Below are 19,218 nucleotides of genomic sequence, written 5' to 3' on the forward strand. Positions count from 1 at the left end.
CCCCTCCTGCCCCTTCCTGGTGCTGCCTGAGGCGATCGCCTCACCTGGCCTCATTGGCGGTGCGCCCCTGACTGCCGGAAATAGTCGAGCGCTGTACTCTGCTGCCTCCGGAGGTTCTGTAGGGAATGAATGGAGCAGCAGGGCACATGCTCGACCTGATGCTGCATCAGATCAGGGGAACGGGACCCCCATTCTCAGGATCGGTGGGGGAGGACAGCAGTCAGACCCCAGCAATCAGTTAACTATCCCTATCCTATCCACATGGAACAACCCTTTTTAAAGGCATTTTCCCCTTTTAATCTCATGTTTTCAGCCTCTGTATATAGAATGTTTCATTCATTCTCTATGGGACCATAGGCTATTTCAGTCGTTCCCATAAAGAGTGAGGGCAGGGAGCAGCACACCCGACACGTTGCTACATCAGTTCGAGGGAATGGGACCCTCGTTTTGAAGATCACTGGGGACCCCAGCGATCAGTTAGTTATTCCTTATTGTGTGGATAGGAAATAACTTGCAAACTTATCACAGCCCCTTCAAGGCACATATTTCCAGGAGGAATAATATAGGAACGGCACAATACAGAGTTCGAAGAAACAATGTTCCAGAAATGGAAGAATACGAGAACTGATATCTGTCAGGAGAACTTTTAAAAAACTTAAAAAAAAAACAGCGCCACTCTTGTTAACAGGCAGTGTCTGGTACTGCAGCATTTACGCAAAAGACATGAGTCACAATACCAGACGCAGCCCATAGATAAAATGGAGGTTTCTGATCTTATCCAACCTCTTTAAAACCTGTTAACATTTTTGATCTGAGGTTCTATGGGTTCTTTAACCTTACTACCCCAACACTGCCCCCTATAGACACGAATAGGGATCTGAACGTGTAGAAGAATATCTCCGCCATGGTTACTTGGTCTAGCATTTTGCTACATTTTAGATAGTAGAAAAACAACAAAAAAATGCAAAAAATGAAAGTTTCCCCGCTGACGATTAAGGCTCCGCACAGAGCGTTCGAAACGTTCTCCCCCCCGCCATTCAGCGTTCCGTCACTAGATGGCGACCGTTCCCTTTCGATCGGAGCCGAAAGAAGTTGGATAACACGTTAATATGCTAAAAAGCCACTTCTGCCTGATTACTGATCAAAAAATTAAAATGTGCTCGTCGAGAACGCAACGTGACAGTGTTGAAAATGAACAATATGTCAGCCCGCCGTTAAAGTCCCCGCTAATGTATCACCAAATGGACGCTCCTGTTGTAGCATCAGTGAGCAAGTCATTTGAATGGAGCAAACGGCGCAGCGGACGGATGACATTTTCATTAAGCATTCCCTTGGAAGGTGTTTGCTGCAAACAACAAAGAAATCAGACAGCCACAAATAACTATAAAAGGCACCAAATAAAATACATGAAGACACGAAATCCTTAGCGGAGGACAAACTCGCCAGACGCAACGGGTGATGTGGGGGTGCTAATGTAACTCCGTATGAAAATGCATCAAAGTGGTTGTTCATCAATGGGGGGGGGGGGGCTTTTCTACAGCCCCCCAGCGTGGGCGGACCTGCGCTGGTAATCATACTTACCTGATCCCCGCCGCTGGATCCATCACTGCCCCAATCACCCCGGAGGCAGGGATCAGGTTAGTATGATTACCACCGCCGGTCTGGCCATGCTGGTGGGGGGTCAGTAGAACAGGTCCCACAACCCCTTTAAGATTGTCATGTAGCAAAACATCTAAAAATATAATTATAAATCAGTAAACTTACCTTAAAGGGGTTGGCCCATCTCACACGTCGGGGGCATATTGCTAGAATATGCTCCAAATGTCTGATAGGTGCACCTAACGGGGATCCCAAAGTAAACGAGGCAGCACTGCGCAAGCGCGGCCACCCTCCATTTAAGTGTCGAAAAATAACAGAGCGCCGGCTCGGCTATTTCCAGAACTGACATAGATGTGGATGGAGAGGCGGCGGCGCTTGCACTGTCTATTCCCTTCTATGGGAGTTCTTTTTGGAGCTCCCATAGAAGTGAATGGAGAGCACGCCGCGCATGCGCTCTCCTTCTCTCTGGGGGCACCGTTCTATAGACAGGTGGGACCCGCACCTATCTGACATTGATGGCATATCCTAGCAATGTGTGAGATGGGACAACCCCCTTTAAGGGGTTTCCCGGTCATTAGCTATTGAATCATCTTCAGGACAGGTCAGGCACCACCACAGGTCGGTGGTTTGGCGCAGCCGCTGGCTGGTTGTTTGGGTCCGTCCATGGTGAGGTTTCCGGAGCTGAGCTGCAGTAACCGCACAGCCACTACAAACAAGCCTTCTGCTTATGGCTCGGTTCCTGGCGCCCCCATGGTGCTGCTGGACCTCCACTGATCTGATGACCTATCCTGTTTGGTGGGGTTTCCAGAAGAAGAACCCCAGCGATTCGAAGAAAAAAAGCCAGCTTTGCAGGAAACTGCAGCACAGTCCCATTGACTTGAATGGAGTTCCCCTGCGCAGAAGGTGCCGCTGGGGATCCTCGTGGCGCTCCAGCCGCCTGCTGTGCAGGGAGATCCAGAGGATAGAGCACCGCGATCAGAAAGTGGTGGCATATCCAAGCTTTATGATATGTCAATACCCCTTTAAGACCTCATGCACATGGCTGTAGCTTGTTTTTGAATCTTGTAAGGGTAATATATATATATAAAAAAAAAGATTTAAAAATGGCAGCACATACTATTAAAAACATGAAAAAAAATTGTATGGGGGCTATAAAATACTCACAAATAAAGTCTGAAGAAAAAATATTTCAATGTTAAAAATCTTTCCCCTCCCGAATAAAAAAATAAAAAAAGTTAGGACATGCTGGGGGTAGTAGTTCTTATGGACCAGCACCATGCAGCCTCAACATTGCAGATCTTCTATTTTTGGGAGTAGAAAAATTGACTCATTCCACACATTAAAAAAAATAATAATTAAAAATTAAAAACTCTAACTATTTCAATGTTAAACATCATTCCCCTCACTAATTTATTTTTATTTTTTTAAAGTTAGGACATGCTGGGGGTAGTAGTTCTTATGGACCAGCACCATGCAGCAGGAACATAGCAGATTTTCTACTTTTGGGAGTAGAAAAATTGACTCCTTCCACATGTTAAAATAAAATAAATAAATAATATATATATATAAAATAATAATATATGACAGCCCCCCCATCCTTGTTTCTCTCCTGTATGTGACTCCCAGGCCACTTAATCTCGCCACTTGGTCAAAACCATGTCGCCAACACTTAAAGGAGCGCTCCAGACATAACTAATATGCCTAGTGCGGGGCCTCAGGGGACGGATCATGGCACGGGGATTTAAGGAACACCAATCAGAGACTGCCTATGTCTAGCCCCGCCTCCACAGAGCCTGCACTAGGTACAACACAGGGAGTTAGTTATGCCCCTTGTGTCCCTTTAAGAGCTATATCACTGCTGCTCGGCATCCTATAATAAGCACTTGCCACGGGCGCCAACATTGTAAAACCAGAACAATCTGGGGAATTTTTAAAACACTGTGCATAGGAAAAGCAGAAGGCCCTGATAACTCTGGACACGAGTGACTTCGGCCTATCGACTTCTGGGTAAATCCAGTTAAAATTGACGCCCGAAATGTCGAAGAAACAGATGAGGCGACACTAGTGAAGTCTGGGATCTGGGACCACCGCTGATCTCAAGAGTGGAAGGGCTCGATAAAGACATCAACCCCTTTGGCGCGGCTCGCAGACTTCTACCACTGGAAATCTGACATGATGTTCTAATCAAACAACGCACGCTCCTCTCAGCATTGGTTGGAAGGGGTTAATGGGTGGTCCGGTCGCTCACACAGAGAGGTCCCAGATATGGTTTTGGAAAAATATGGGACAATTAACTGTTTCCTGTCCCTCTGATAATGCAAACTAATATTAACTCCACTCCTTTTGCAGCCCGGTTTACTGGACAGTCCTGCGAAAATCGGAGTGCGATACAATTCACAAAAAATTCCTGGATTGTAGCATAAAAGTATCAATAATCATAATTATAAATGGAGTAAAATATAAAATATGTACATATATAGTCAAATTCCTTTACTTCGGCATCTATGGGAGGTGATAGGTGCCGGATTAACAAATGTTTATAAAATTGCGGAGGCACAAAATTTTGGCAAAGGGTTAAAATACCAAACCAGCAATGTTCACCTCAACAATTCACTTTTTGGGGGCCCAGTTGGTCTCGTTTTTGACACACAAGAAATTCCCGCTCAGCCAATCGCTGGCTGAGGACGATCACTGTGGCGACCAGTGATTGGCCGAGTGGACATTTTTTCGCAGAGTGAAACTAAAAATGTAGAAAATTATGTAAAAAAATATTATTTACGTATACAGCACTGTTGGCTAGTGTGTGCATTAATGGCGTATGCTTAGCACGTAACATACAGATGCAGCAGAGCTGAGTTTGTGATTTAGGAAAAAAACTTAACACCCTTGGCTTTCCCAAGGATTTTACATGCACCTTGCTGTATTGTCTTTACACGGACAGAATAAAGCTTCATGAAAGAGGAAGCAGAGCTAAGTTTGTTCGATGTAGCAGAGTTGAGTTTGTTATGTGGCACAAATCATCAGGACGTCCGTGGTTTTCCACGGGACTAAGAACTTGCATGATCATCTTTACTTCTAGGGCTCTGGTCACATCACCTTTAGAGGATATGTTGCAGATTGGGAAGCGTTGCTTTATTTTAGTGCAAGCCCTGGGATGGAATAGCGCAATTCACGACACTATTCCATAGCACAGATAAAGGAGGTTATACCAACCAGACAGAGGCCACAAAGATGCTCCCTGTATGAGATTCTCCTTGATATATACCAAAGCAGGCTCGCTGCAATAACTTTACAGAACCATCTCGCTCCGTTACAATGATGCTTTGTATCAGATGCAGCAGAGCTGAGATTATAAGCAGCAGCAAAGCTAAGTTTGTCATTCGAAAAAAATTCACTACGATAGCAGTGGTTTACATAGGACTTCACATTAACACCCTGAAGGATGTAGAAAGGCTGAGATTGTCTGATGTAGCAGAGCGGAGTGTGTTTCATGGCACAGCGTAAGCGTATAACATCAGCTATACTGAGAGATGTGTAACGATTCAACGCGGCAGAGCTAAGACTATCAGACGAAGCAGAGCTGCCAGAAGTAGCAGAGATGACTTTGTCAGGCGTAGTCCGGGCTGACTTTATCCTTTTGAACAACTCATTCTGATATCCTGCGGTTGTCAGCGTTGCTTGTGGCGGTCAGTACTACTAGCATTACAGCTTTAGCTCTGCTACATCCATCCACACAACAACCTGTCATACGATGCCATTGTTCTCCGTTATCAGCCCCTGGTTGGGACCTGAAGCGAGAGAAAGTAAAATCCACAGAACTAAAGGCCAGGGGTCGTCGCGATGAGAGGGGCTGGCGAGGGAATCCCTTGGGTTTTTTAGCAGCCTCTCACAGTCCAGAGAGAGGAGGGGGGGGGGGGGGGGGATGGGAGTTGTCCTGTGAATGAACTTTCACCTTCCGAACTCTGCGCTCTTTTTATTGGTGACTTGAAAGAAAAGGGGGGAATGGTGTTAAAATAAAAAGAGAACAGAAGGGAGGGGCGGGGGCTGCCCCCCAGTGTCCCCATCACTCCTCTTGTGACCCCCTCCCCCTGTGTGCACAGAACCACAACTAAGATTTGTGAGGGTCCGGGCCAAAAGCATCACCTCCAATATGATGGCGCTCGCCGCCCGGGCTAATGGAATTAGATGGGGGGGGCACTTACATTATGTGTAGAATAACGTGACCAGAGCGCAGGATTTAATGACTAGGTCAGCTGATCTCACCTCAGCTGCTGCAGAACCTCTTAGAGGAGTCACTCAACTGAAAGCAGCACGTAATGTGTTTCGAGCGGGCCCCACTGGATCTGTCATATCCGCTAGCTATTGCAAGTAGCAAGAGGTTCTGCAGCAGCTCCTTTGGGGGGGGGGGGGGGGGGGGCGACGACTACAGGGGCGCCCACAGATCCCCAGAATATCATTGCTACAGTTTCAGCTGCTGCAAGACAATATAGAAGTAAATGCAAAAGGTTGTAAAGCAGCGAGGCTGCTACAGACTCCAGGGGCGCATTCACACACGGCAGAAACATCTGCTGAAATCCCTAAATCAGTTCCATACGTCTGATTGGTTGTTTCTGCAGCAAGCAGATGAATGGGAGAATTGCTGATATTTCTGCAAGAAATCTGCCACATGTGAACAGACCCTTAAAATACCTGAAGAGGTGAAGCAATTATACATAGCATTTGCTACTGCCGTTCCGCAAGAGGTTCTGCAGCAGCAGAGCTTCTCAGGGTATTTTTGCTACTAAAGTTAGTTGTTTTTTTTGCAAAGTTCTCAGCTGCCACAGAACTTCTTTGCCTATGTGAAGGCAATAAAAATGCATAAACTATAACAATGACAACCAGTGCATGGCATAGTGGCACTGCAAGAGGTTCTGCAGCAGCAGAGTTCCTAGAGCTTCTCAACATCCCAGCTCTAAGTTTTGCAAGGTCTCTCTCTTCCACAAGTCTTTTCAGCTGCCGCTCAATCGACTTAAGCAGAACATAAAGCAACTGCAAGCTGGCTGTGACATCTCAAGAGGTTCTGCAGCAGCAGAGGACCCCCCACCTCCACAAATGTCTAGCAGCAATACATCTTGGCAATAAAACAACTACCAAAAGTGTGCGCAATGCAAGAAGTTCTGCAGCAGCAGGGCTAATAGAAACAATGTATCTTGCAAACTTCCCAGTCCCTACAGTAAAGGCTAGACGTGCATGCTACAGTGTAGGAAAGAATCCTTTGAATATCTGCCTTGCAAGAAGTTCTGCAGCAGCAGGGCTAATAGAAACAATGTATCTTGCAAACTCCCCAGCGCCGACAATAAAATCTAGCCATGCATGCTACAGTATGGCAAAGAATCCTAAGAAGTTCTGCAGCAGCGGGGCTAATAGAAACAATGTATCTTGCAAACTTCCCAGCTCCTACAGTAAAATCTAGCCGTGCATGCTACAGTATGGCAAAGAATCCTTGGAAGATCTGCCCTGCAAGAGGTTCTGCAGCAGCAGGGCTAATAGAAACAATGTATCTTGCAAACCTATCAGCCCCTACAGTAAGAGCTAGCCATGCATGCTACAGTATGGCAAAGAATCCTTGGAAGCTCCCCCCTGCAAGAGGTTCTGCAGCAGCAGGGCTTATAGAGACAATGTATGTTGCAAACTTCCCAGCCCCTACAGTAAAGGCTTATAGCCATGCATGCTTTAGCAATCCTTTGAATATCTGCCTTGCAAGAAGTTCTGCAGTAGCAGCAAGGCTAACAAAAACAATGTATCTTGCAAACTCCCCAGCGCCTACAGTAAAATCTAGCCATATATATGCTACAGTATGGCAAAGAATCCTAAGAAGTTCTGCAGCAGCAGCAGGGCTAATAGAAACAATGTATCTTAGAAATACAATGTATCCTCCAAACTTCCCAGCCCCTACAGTAAAGGCTAGCCGTGCATATGCTACAATATGGCAAAGAATCCTAAGAGGTTCTGCAGCAGCAGCAGCAGCAGCAGGGCTAATAGAAACAATGTATCTTAGAAATACAATGTATCCTCCAAACTTCCCAGCCCCTACAGTAAAGGCTAGCCGCGCATGCTACAGTATGGCAAACAATCCTCAGAGGTTCTGCAGCAGCAGGGCTAATAGAAACAATGTATCTTAGAAATACAATGTATCATGCAAACTCCCTAGCGCCTACAGTAAAGGCTAGCCGTGCATGCTATACAGTTTGGCAAAGAATCCTTGGAAGCTCCCGCTTGCAAGAAGTTCTGCAGCAGCAGCGGGGCTAATAGAAACAATGTATATATAAAATACAATGTATCATGCAAACTCCCCAGCGCCTACAGTAAAATCTAGCCATGTATGCTACAGTATGGCAAAGAATCCTAAGAAGTTCTGCAGCAGCAGCAAGGCTAATAGAAAAAATGTATCTTAGAAATACAATGTATCCTCCAAACTCCCCAGCCCCTACAGTAAAGGCTAGCCGCGCATATGCTACAGTTTTACAAAGAATCCTTAGAAAACCCGCCTGGTAAGAGGTTCTGCAGCAGCTGAGGGGTGGCAGAAGGCTCTACAAGCCCAGCACAATCCCTGGCTTGAGCACAGCCCCTGCTCCCAGCTCCCCTGCCAGTCTCAGTGCTGAGCACTCCTCCCCCTCCTCTCTCTCTCTTCTGCATTTCCCCCTTTCTCTCCTTTTTTCCTCCTTTCTCCCATCTCCTGCTCCCGGTGCCTTGTCCCCCCTCGCAGGCTCCTCTCTCTGGGCTTTGCTGCTTCTGTGTCTTGTTTACCCAGCAGGTGGATGTGACGTCAGGGACTGAACACAGCAAAAAATAACAACATCTAAATCCGCCAGTCCAGCGTGGGCACCACCAGCAAAGTGGGGAAGGAGGGGGAGCAAGAAAATAGTGCCTGATCCGGGAGCCCCCAAGATCGCAGGAGGAGAAGAAGGAGGAGGAGGAGGGGTGCCAGTAAACAACAAGCAACAAGAGTGCAAAGAGGGGGTCGGGTCGGGTGGGGGGGCAGCAGAAGAGGGACTGCAGCCTGCCAGCCTTGGAGGGAGGAGAGCGCCCCGGCTGGAGAGGGGCCCCCGGGGGCGCTGCAGCCATCGCAGGAGTCAAGCGCGAGCCCCGAGCTGCGGAGTAATCTGCTTATTTACTGTGCGGCTGTTGCATGCTATACTGGAAACCGCATGTGCGTTTAAAAGGACAGCAAATAAATTAACACACACACACTGACACTGAATGACAGGCTGCTGGAGAGGGTGAGTGTCGGCGGCTTGGGCTGCACTTTCCAAGCTGCTCTTGTCCTATTGTCTTATTGCATTGCCTCACTTTCTTCTTCTTCTTCTTCTTCTTCTTCTTCTTCTTCTTCTTCTTCTTCTTCTTCTTCTTCTTCTTCTTCTTCTTCTGCAAGTTCTTCCTTCTTCTCCTCTCTTCCGCCCTCCTTGTCTCCTCTTCTGCTGTCCTATCCTGGAAGTCTGGAAAGTCACTTTTTCTTACTCTTCTTGTCCCCACGGGCAACTAAGTAGAGAGAAGGGTGTCCTGGAGGCTGGTAGGTGATTGGGATTGGGGACCACCTACCTGACCCTAAGGAGTCCATGGTTGGAATAGAGATGCAAGGTGCAGGCAAGTGTTTGAAGGATCAGACCATCAGAAGAAAGACAGACCAGGGATGGTTGGCTGGAGTGGCCGGGTTCTAGAGTCCAAGGAGCTTCCCCTGATGGGAAAGTTCTTAAACTTTTTCAAAAGTATCTCTGAAGGGGTGGCATGGCTACATAGTGACTACTGAAGGGGTGGCATGGCTACATAGTGACTGCTGAAGGGGTGGCATGGCTACATAGTGACTACTGAAGGGGTGGCATGGCTACATAGTGACTACTGAAGGGGTGGCATGGCTACATAGTGACTACTGAAGGGGTGGCATGGCTACATAGTGACTACTGAAGGGGTGGCATGGCTACATAGTGACTGCTGAAGGGGTGGCATGGCTACATAGTGACTACTGAAGGGGTGGCATGGCTACATAGTGACTACTGAAGGGGTGGCATGGCTACATAGTGACTACTGAAGGGGTGGCATGGCTACATAGTGACTACTGAAGGGGTGGCATGGCTACATAGTGACTACTGAAGGGGTGGCATGGCTACATAGTGACTATTGAAGGGGTGGCATGGCTACATAGTGACTACTGAAGGGGTGGCATGGCTACATAGTGACTACTGAAGGGGTGGCATGGCTACATAGTGACTACTGAAGGGGTGACATGGCTACATAGTGACTACTGAAGGGGTGACATGGCTACATAGTGACTACTGAGGGGGTGACATGGCTACATAGTGACTACTGAAGGGGTGGCATGGCTACATAGTGACTACTGAAGGGGTGGCATGGCTACATAGTGACTATTGAAGGGATGGCATGGCTACATAGTGACTACTGAAGGGGTGGCATGGCTACATAGTGACTACTGAAGGGGTGGCATGGCTACATAGTGACTACTGAAGGGGTGACATGGCTACATAGTGACTACTGAGGGGGTGACATGGCTACATATTGACTACTGAAGGGGTGGCATGGCTACATAGTGACTATTGAAGGGGTGGCATGGCTACATAGTGACTACTGAAGGGGTGGCATGGCTACATAGTGACTACTGAAGGGGTGGCATGGCTACATAGTTACTACTGAGGGTATGACATGGCTACATAGTGACTACTGAAGGGGTGGCATGGCTACATAGTGACTACTGAAGGGGTGACATGGCTACATAGTGACTATTGAAGGGGTGGCATGGCTACATAGTTACTAATGAAGGGATGGCATGGCTACATAGTGACTATTTAAGGGGTGGCGTGGCTACATATTTACTACTGAAGGGGTGGCATGGCTACATAGTGACTACTGAAGGGGTGGCATGGCTACATAGTGACTATTGAAGGGGTGGCATGGCTACATATTTACTACTGAAGGGGTGGCATGGCTACATAGTGACTACTGAAGGGGTGGCATGGCTACATAGTGACTATTGAAGGGGTGGCATGGCTACATAGTGACTATTGAAGGGGTGGCATGGCTACATATTGACTATTGAAGGGGTGGCATGGCTACATATTTACTACTGAAGGGGTGGCATGGCTACATAGTGACTACTGAAGGGGTGGCATGGCTACATAGTGACTACTGAAGGGGTGGCATGGCAACATAGTGACTATTGAAGGGGTGGCATGGCTACATAGTGACTATTGAAGGGGTGGCATGGCTACATAGTGACTTCTGAAGGGGTGGCATGACTATATATGTACTACTGAAGAGGTGCCATGGCTACATAGTTACTACTGAGGGTATGACATGGCTACATAGTTACTACTGAGGGTATGACATGGCTACATAGTTACTACTGAAGAGGTGCCATGGCTACATAGTTACTACTGAGGGTATGACATGGCTACATAGTTACTACTGAGGGTATGACATGGCTACATAGTTACTACTGAGGGTATGACATGGCTACATAGTTACTACTGAAGAGGTGCCATGGCTACATAGTTACTACTGAGGGTATGACATGGCTACATAGTTACTACTGAAGGGGTGCCGTGGGTACCTAGTACCTTCTGAAGAGAGACATTTATATATACTTACTACTGAAGGGATGCCATTGCTAGCTAGTTTTGTACATACAGAATAGAGACGATGGGATTGATTTGGGGCACTCAGTAAAATGGGCCGGGAGAATCCATGGGGAATTATTTGAAAACTTAACTCAGGACGGTAAAACCAGTTTGGTTTGGAGTGGAAGAGGCTGAGAAACAAAATCTTACATTTTGGAAACTATTGTTTTCTGGACAGACGCAGTCTCTACAACTATCTGACCTTCTTGTAACTTTCATCTATTGGGGTGTAAATCTTCCTATTTCATGTATTTGTCAGCAGAACAGAAGATTTCTTAACTTTCCAAAGTTGCAATGATAAGGGTTCCGGTCAGGATCTCATCCCAATTGATGTCTTTGAGATGCCTCTTTAAGAAGCTCAGACATTCTGTAAGACCCATAGGGACTACTTCCCCACTCTCGGTCCTTTATTACTCCATGCACTCACCTCTGTTCATGTGGTCTATATATATATACAGGTGTATTGCCCCTTGGTTCCTTGGCTCTCCAGATCCAGCGCCTGCATTGCCTGGAATAGCTCAGATTACAAATTGGCAAATTAAATGGTCGAATCTCCAGAATAATATTCCATTTGAGGAAATGTTGCTACTTTATGCTTCGTCAATTTTGCAAAAAATAAAGGCCCATGGAGTATGACCATGGGGCACAGGCTAAATATTTGCCCATAGATGCTCGGCATGTTAAAAGGCTGAGGAACATCTTCCTTATGCTTATTCAAAGTTTCAAGACTTCCCGAGCTACTTATTGAAACAACTGTGCTCCTTACAGTTTTACTTAAAATATCCTTCAAGGAAGTGATTCAGCTTAAGCCTCACTCTTCTGGCTCCATATCACCCCCATGCATGTCTTCCCCTTGCCTTCGTATTTATTCTGCATCCTCCTTAACATCATACTGCTGTCTGTATTGCAAAAGTTTTTGTAAAAGAAAATAAGAAATATTTTAAGAAATCTGTTACAAATTGTTCTGTGTCTAATGGGAAATAAAACTCTCCACCTGTCCCCATCCATGGTATCCATTCTTTCTTTATTAGTGCATGCAAATGTAAGATCTCATGGGAAGAGTGACATGCGGGGGGAAAAAATAAAAAAATAAGTAAATGAAAAAATAAAATCATTGGAGAGGAATGAGATGCCAAAAATAACCTCTGTAGATAAAAATTACTGAGCAAAGTTTATTCCAAATGCCAGTAAAAGTTGACAGCCTTCCCTTCCCTTGTAATTGCTGGTATAATAATTTCCAAGTCTTTTTCTACAAATACCATCTGTAAGATGATTATAATGATTATAAATTATAAACGCCGGGGCTTTGAACCATCTGACATGATGATCTTTTTATTTATTTTATTTCGTGAAGTTATACGGATGCACAATATGCAGTTAAAAATAAAAAAATAAAAATGAAAATAATATGTTCAGGCATCAAGAGTGCAGACGTGTTGCAAGTTTATTGTTATGATTGTTACAATTATTATAATTAATAATAATAATACATGGAAGTTTTTTTATTTTATTTTTTCTCCTTATGCACTAAAACATGATGTACCTGCAAAGTTTAGATGGATCCTCTGTGCCTAGAGCTGTCTAGGAAAGTTCACACGCTTCCTATTGTATTTTGCAGAGCTTTAAAGTGCAGCTGGTCCTAGATTTTTTTTTTGTGTAAAAAAATAAAATAAAATAAAATTCCATGCCATATAAGCTGTTAGTGATATTGTATTTTTCTTTCCAGGCCCCCCCGGTTGTAAATGATGGAAGGGAAAATAAAATCTCACATTTAGTTTTTGAAATCAAGACGTCAGCCAGGTGTGTATTACAATATACATGCAGACCTATAGATAAGAAATTTGGTTTTTATGAACGTTGATGCTTTTCAGAATTTTTTTATTTTTTTTTATTTCAGTTTTTCTTGTGATTTTATTTTTCTCCTGCCAAAAGTTATAAAAAAAAAAAAAAAGAGAGAAACTCAGCTCCCTAAAAAATGTGAGATCCCAAGTAAGCCACCAAAGAGAAGTATTGTATGTTTAATATATTGCTGTGGAAGCATTCTCTTTTCTGTTCTGTAGTCTCCGGATTAGTCATTGTCTGAGTGAGAGAAGGGGAAAAAAAAATCTTTTTTTTTTTTTTTTAAAGAAAAGGGGGGGGGGGAATAAGTAAACAGTCTTCAACAAGTGAACCTTGACAACCTAGATTAAGGAGTGCAGTGGAGATCAAACAAAGCTTCTACTGAGCTGTTGTCAAGTACAGGCTGGCTGCTGGCTCTGGGTTAGCAAGCCTACAAGTTCACTTATGCAGAAATGGACTGTTACAAACGCTGGCCTCTGATGGAAGCAAAAGGTGCGGAATTATCAGCGCAGTGTCACGGATGTATCATGTCAAAGCCGGATTTGACATTTCTAAAATTTCGTGCAGAAATTCTCCTTTTAAAAATGTATGATCGCGTTGTGTTATTCATGATTTTTAAGGGGCAAGCCAGACCGCCTCCCCAAAAAGAAATAAAAATTCCATGTCAAATTCTATTATTTGTAATTATTCTGATGAATAATATGAAATAGCCTTTCATATGATTAAAAACATATATATTACTTTATATATTTTTATATTTCATTATTATTTTTAAAAAATGATTATTTGATATATTTTTATATTATTTTGAGTTTAAAAAAAACAAAAAAACTTCTTTTAGAAATCCACTTCCTAACGTTCGGGGCTGAGCAATTTCCATCTTAGATGTGGTAAAGCCGTGACATAAAATTCCACCCTCGAGAGGTTATCGCGTTATATAGGCTTTAATCGGGGACCTATGGATGGACGACTGTGGAATGATTTTACGCTTTTTGCCGTCGTTTTGATGAGATTGTCTGGCTTATTTGTAATAATATGTCTTATTTGAATTATCTATGTGTATTCTGTAATGCTTGTCGACCTGTGTCATAGGTAGATAGTATCGATCACGTGTAATTGGAGACATTTTTGAAATTTAAAAAAAATATATGATGTGAATTTTTTTGCAAGTGTTCCGATTCCAGATGTCTTTTTCCCTCTCCGTCCGATCCGTTATGTCATTCTAGCACTCAATATACTTTAACATTTTATAGTTTTACTTAAATGCGGTGGAAATATATTAGGGGCTGTCAGGCGGCGCCGTAGATTTTGTTTATGATATAAGCTACTTTAAGGACTTGCGTTAGAGAAACTCGTTTAACCCCCGTAATGAAGAGCGTTAAGTGTCGAAACGAGGGCACTAAAATGCCTTTTCTGCCCTTTGCTCCTTTGCAATAATCTTAAATTACGGAGATTTTACTGTACCTTCAAGGGACTGGTTTTCTAGGACTTGGGAAGTGAGTTCAGATAGATGGATGCAGAGGAGGCTCAGGAACCATAAGTGTATAACATCTATAGGCAGCACCAAACTTTGCCCAAAAAAATCCAAAAATGTGTTGTCTATTTTTGGCCACTTTCCAATGTCACCGTTGCTGCGTGTAAGCGTTGTACGTTTGACTGGAGCAAGGAGGGACAGCTTTTTGAAATGCGTTAATGTATAATTCAGTGGTCGACGGAGATGTACACCAAGCATGGGATGTGAAGTCAATTGAACTCCTCCGTCATTCTCGTAAGGTATTGCCTGGCAGATTGGCTGGCTTGTCAGACGCGGAGTGGAAAGAAGAACCGTCACTTTTCACTAGATGCTCATCTTAGACACTTGTTTGTCAAGCTGCTGTCCAAAAATACTCAAGTTGGCTCAGCTAAAAAAAAAATAATCCAACAGATGTCAGTTCTTATTCTCGATCATGCTGTCCTAAATCTGATAGCGTAAGATAAAAAATCCTGGATCCACTGAAGAGTGGACACCTTACATTATTTTTTGCAAAGTGTTTAGAAGGTGCCAAATATCTTGGTGTCACCTCAACTAATCCAGATAAGGTGGTAGGAAGTGGTGGTATTTCCAAGATGACTACACCATCTTGGTCGTCTTGTGCCGAGATTGCACGCGGACTTGATGTTCAGCATCCATCTCGAAGCTCTTTCTTGTATCATCAGCTTGAAGATCAAGCATATTCTTTGAGGTGGCCAAAGAAGTGAGGTTGTTGGTCTCAAAAGGGTGACGTAGACCGAATATATTGGCATGGTGGCAAGTGAATACAATGTTATGATGAAAGACAAAGACTTGCATTGGGTGGGAAGGTGGGAATGTTTACAGAACTTCTTACCATTGGTAGAAAGTAGTAGAACATTAAAGTTGGAGATAAGGTAGGTCAGTGGTCACCTCTTGCCTTCTATGGACATCATTAAGCATGGATGATGCCCCAGTTCAGTTCTTTGCTGTTGGGTGGTCACATTCTTGGGCAAGGTATTCTTTATCCTGGATGCCCAAGCCTAATTTCTCGATATACTTCAGATTGAGTTAGTATTCATTTGTGAAAAGTTGTCATACCTGGCGCCTAATATGTGTTTGCAATTGTGGGCTACCTGTAGCTTGTTCTGTAGAGATGACCTCCCTTTTGGGTGGTCCATATGATGCACCATTTTGAAAATCACCATAGGTCAACTTTTCCACGACGTTTGACAGCAAGAGACCAGTTGGTAATTCATTCATAAACATCTAGTAGGAGTAATAAAGGAACGGCACAACATAAGATTAGATGGTCATTTAGTGCGGGGTGCAATTATTTACTAATGCAGACATGTCAGGTGTGGTGACAGGTCCTCTGTAAGGGCATCTAGGGATGTATGCAGCCTTAGGGACGTGCCTTTAATTTCTATACAAGCCATAATCTTTTTGATATCCTCATTTTCTACATTAGATTTCCAGATCCAATATGTTAATACAAGATCTCATTATGGCACTCACATCCATCATGTTGGGTACACTGGCACCATAGTGCAGTAGATTTGATCTGACTGGTCATCATCTGAAAGATTCTAACTATTAGACGTGATGATGGCGGACGGGTCCAATCAGCTAATATTTGACCCTTCTTGGTTTTTTTTATGGAGCACAAGCATGGGCGCTGTGTAAGGGCACCTCCCAGACATCTCCTTTCTGAAGTCTTCATCTACATAGGGGAGGCCATTTTTTTTTACACAAGAGCTTCATCACACAAGAGAACTCCTTCATGATGAAGTGACCAAGACTTTGTCCAAAATGGTGAAACCAACCAGTTATGGTGAACTTTTAATAAACTGCAGCCATTGTGGCTTGGTCCTCGGGATAGTTCTGCGACTACTTGGCCAGTTGGTTGGGATGGGCTTGGATATTACAAAGTTGCACCCCATTTTGATTGCTGCCACCAGGTCACTGTTATACAATGTAGCGGAGTCCCCCTTTAGATATCTGGTACTGAATTTACAAAATTAGTCAAGATCAAAGCTACATTTTCTACAATTCAAATCCTCATCCCTTGGTTGAACTTGATGGGCATATGTCCTTTTTTAATCGTATTAACTATGTAAGGGCTCATGCAGACGACCGTTAGATGTTTTACAGTCCTCAAATTGCAGATCTGCAAAACACGGATACCAGCCGCGTGCTTTCCGCATTTTGGTGAATGAAACATCTGGCCCCTAATAGAAAAGTCCTGTCCTTGTCCATAATGCGGACAATAATAGGACATATTCTTATTTTTTTTGCGGAACGGCCATGGGAACATATGGACACTGAATGCACACGGAGTCATTTCAGTTTTTTTTTTTGCCCCATTGAAAAACAGATGAGCCCTAACTATGTAAAATTCTGGTACCTGTCTTCGCCATGCTGACAGTTTCCCCCCATCAGCACTGTATTACAGGTTTTTCCCACCTCACACTAAAGGGGTTTTTCAGGAATTAAATATCGATGACCTATCTTCGGGAAGGGTCCTTAAAGGGGTATTCTGGTTATGTTAAGTTATCCCCTATCCACGGGATCCTACTGCTGGGACCCCCACCAATCAGAGTCAGGGGTAATAAGTAGTATGAGCTACATTTGCCAGGAAGACACCAGTTGGTAATTCATTCATAAACATCTAGTAGGAATAATCGAGGAATGGCACAACATAGTCATGAGAATAGTATGGGACCCCATACTCCATGGAGCCCCCTGAAATTAACGGAGCAGCTTCGCCCTTGCCCGACCGACAGTTCTGTTCATTTTGAGGGGCACCACAGGTTTCAGAGTCCCCGTTCTCGTGAACGGTGGGGGTCCTACAGCTGGGACTCCCACTGATCTAACAGTTTTCCCCTATCTTGTGGATAAGAGATAACTTAAAGGGGTTGTATCATCTTGGACATTGAGGGCATATTGAGACCCACACCTATCCTTAGAACGGAGGCCGCACTGCTCATGCGCGGCCACGCTTCATTCATTTCTAATGGAGCGCGATAAATAGCCGAGTGCTGGATAACTATTTCCGTCAGACCCATAGAAGTGAAAGGAGCGGTGGCCGCTTTTGCGCAGTGCCCTTCCCATTCATTGCCATAGGACTACCGCTTGGCTATTTTCCGCACGCCCATTTAAATATATGGAGGGCGGCCACGCGTGCGCTGTCACTTTGCAGGCTCCTTTTTAAGGATAGGTGCAGGTCCCAGAAGTAGGACCTGCACCTATCAAACAATGGGGGCATATTCTAGTGATACGCCCCCAATGTCCAAGATAATACAACCCCTTTAACATAACCGGAATACCCCTTTAATTTCTGACTGGTAGAGCTCCGACTCCCGACACCCCCATGCCGATCAGCTGTTTGAAGAGGCCGTGGTGCTGCATACTCTTCAGCAAGCACAGCGCAATATGTGCCGTAGTGGCTGTGCTCGGTATTGCGGCTCAATATTACGCGCTTTTAGGGCCTGATGCTTGCATGTTACGGATCCATCTTTTATGGACGTTTAGTATGGTCCCTAAAGAGTCCATACCGTACCTTCATGGGTCTCTGATGTCATATGGAGGCACACTCCATTGTGGTATGTTCTATCTCGTGCCATACTACCCAGCTGCCCTATCCTAGAAGCCTGAATGTAGGTACCATATGGCGGCACACAGGTCCATAATACATATGGCCAAGCAATGCCGTACAGGCAAGCTGCAATACCAGACAATACCACAGACGAGGAGGCACCAGTTTTGATTAAAATAGAACTTTTTTTTTCTAATCTCATTAACCCTTTATCACTTATAGACGTACGGACTACGCACAGTCGGTGGAGGTCACATGCTAAGCGCGGTTTGACTACTTGGCTCATAACCTTGCCGTGAAATAGCATTGTACCGTCATCGGCATAATTCAGGGATGGCGCACGCTCTGGGACTTCATAACTCCGTCTATAGGAAATTCAGTTCTGTTGCGGTAAATAACGGTTTGTGCATTTTATAAGGTTTAAAGGGGTCCCCCGGGAAGATATGGATAGAACTGGCATGGCAGGTTAGTGGAGCTAATCACAATGACTGACCTTAGGGACCATGACCGCTGATCATGGGGGAGGTGCTGTATGGACATAATGGGTGGGATCCCCTGCTGGAGAACCCCCTCCTTCCCTCTATGATCCAGAATGGAGAACCCCTCACAAGGATCAGACCCATCCTGTCCTGCGTATAGCATGCTCGGCCATGTAACTCTACATTGTATGGCCGGATGCAGCTTCTAAAAACCCTCCGCCATCAGCTGGCATCAATAGAAAAGGGGTTGTCTTCATAGGACCCCTTTAGCGCAGCAGTGTCCTTAGAAGACCCAAGGAATCGAAGTCAGACTGGCCAGCAATGCCACATGCAGCGCACTCCGAAAGTCTGCACACCCTTTCACTTTTTTCACATTTTGTTATGTTGCTCTTTGTGCTAAATTTTTTTTTAAAAATCAAGTTTTCCCCCCATCATTCTGCACTCCGTACCCCATAATGAGAAAGCGAAGGCAGAATTTTGGAAATGTTTGCAAATTTATTAAAAAGGGAAAAGTAAAATCTCACCTGGACATAAATATTCAGACCC

At 44.6% G+C, this 19,218-nt stretch overlaps 1 protein-coding gene across 4 annotated transcripts in view; it reads left to right on the forward strand.

Annotated features, from left to right (window-relative positions):
* The first annotated feature begins 12,996 nt into the window (after positions 1-12,996).
* The window catches only part of FOXP1 (forkhead box P1), a 655,361-nt gene continuing 649,139 nt past the window's right edge, over positions 12,997-19,218 (forward strand). For all 4 annotated transcript variants that reach the window (XM_040408625.1, XM_040408629.1, XM_040408630.1 and 1 more), the window contains exon 1: positions 12,997-13,067. The gene's annotated coding sequence lies outside the window, so the exon portion shown is untranslated. The remainder of the gene's footprint in view (positions 13,068-19,218) is intronic.

Source organism: Bufo bufo, chromosome 9 (genome assembly GCF_905171765.1).
Source record: "Bufo bufo chromosome 9, aBufBuf1.1, whole genome shotgun sequence".
Classification (NCBI taxonomy): domain Eukaryota; kingdom Metazoa; phylum Chordata; class Amphibia; order Anura; family Bufonidae; genus Bufo; species Bufo bufo.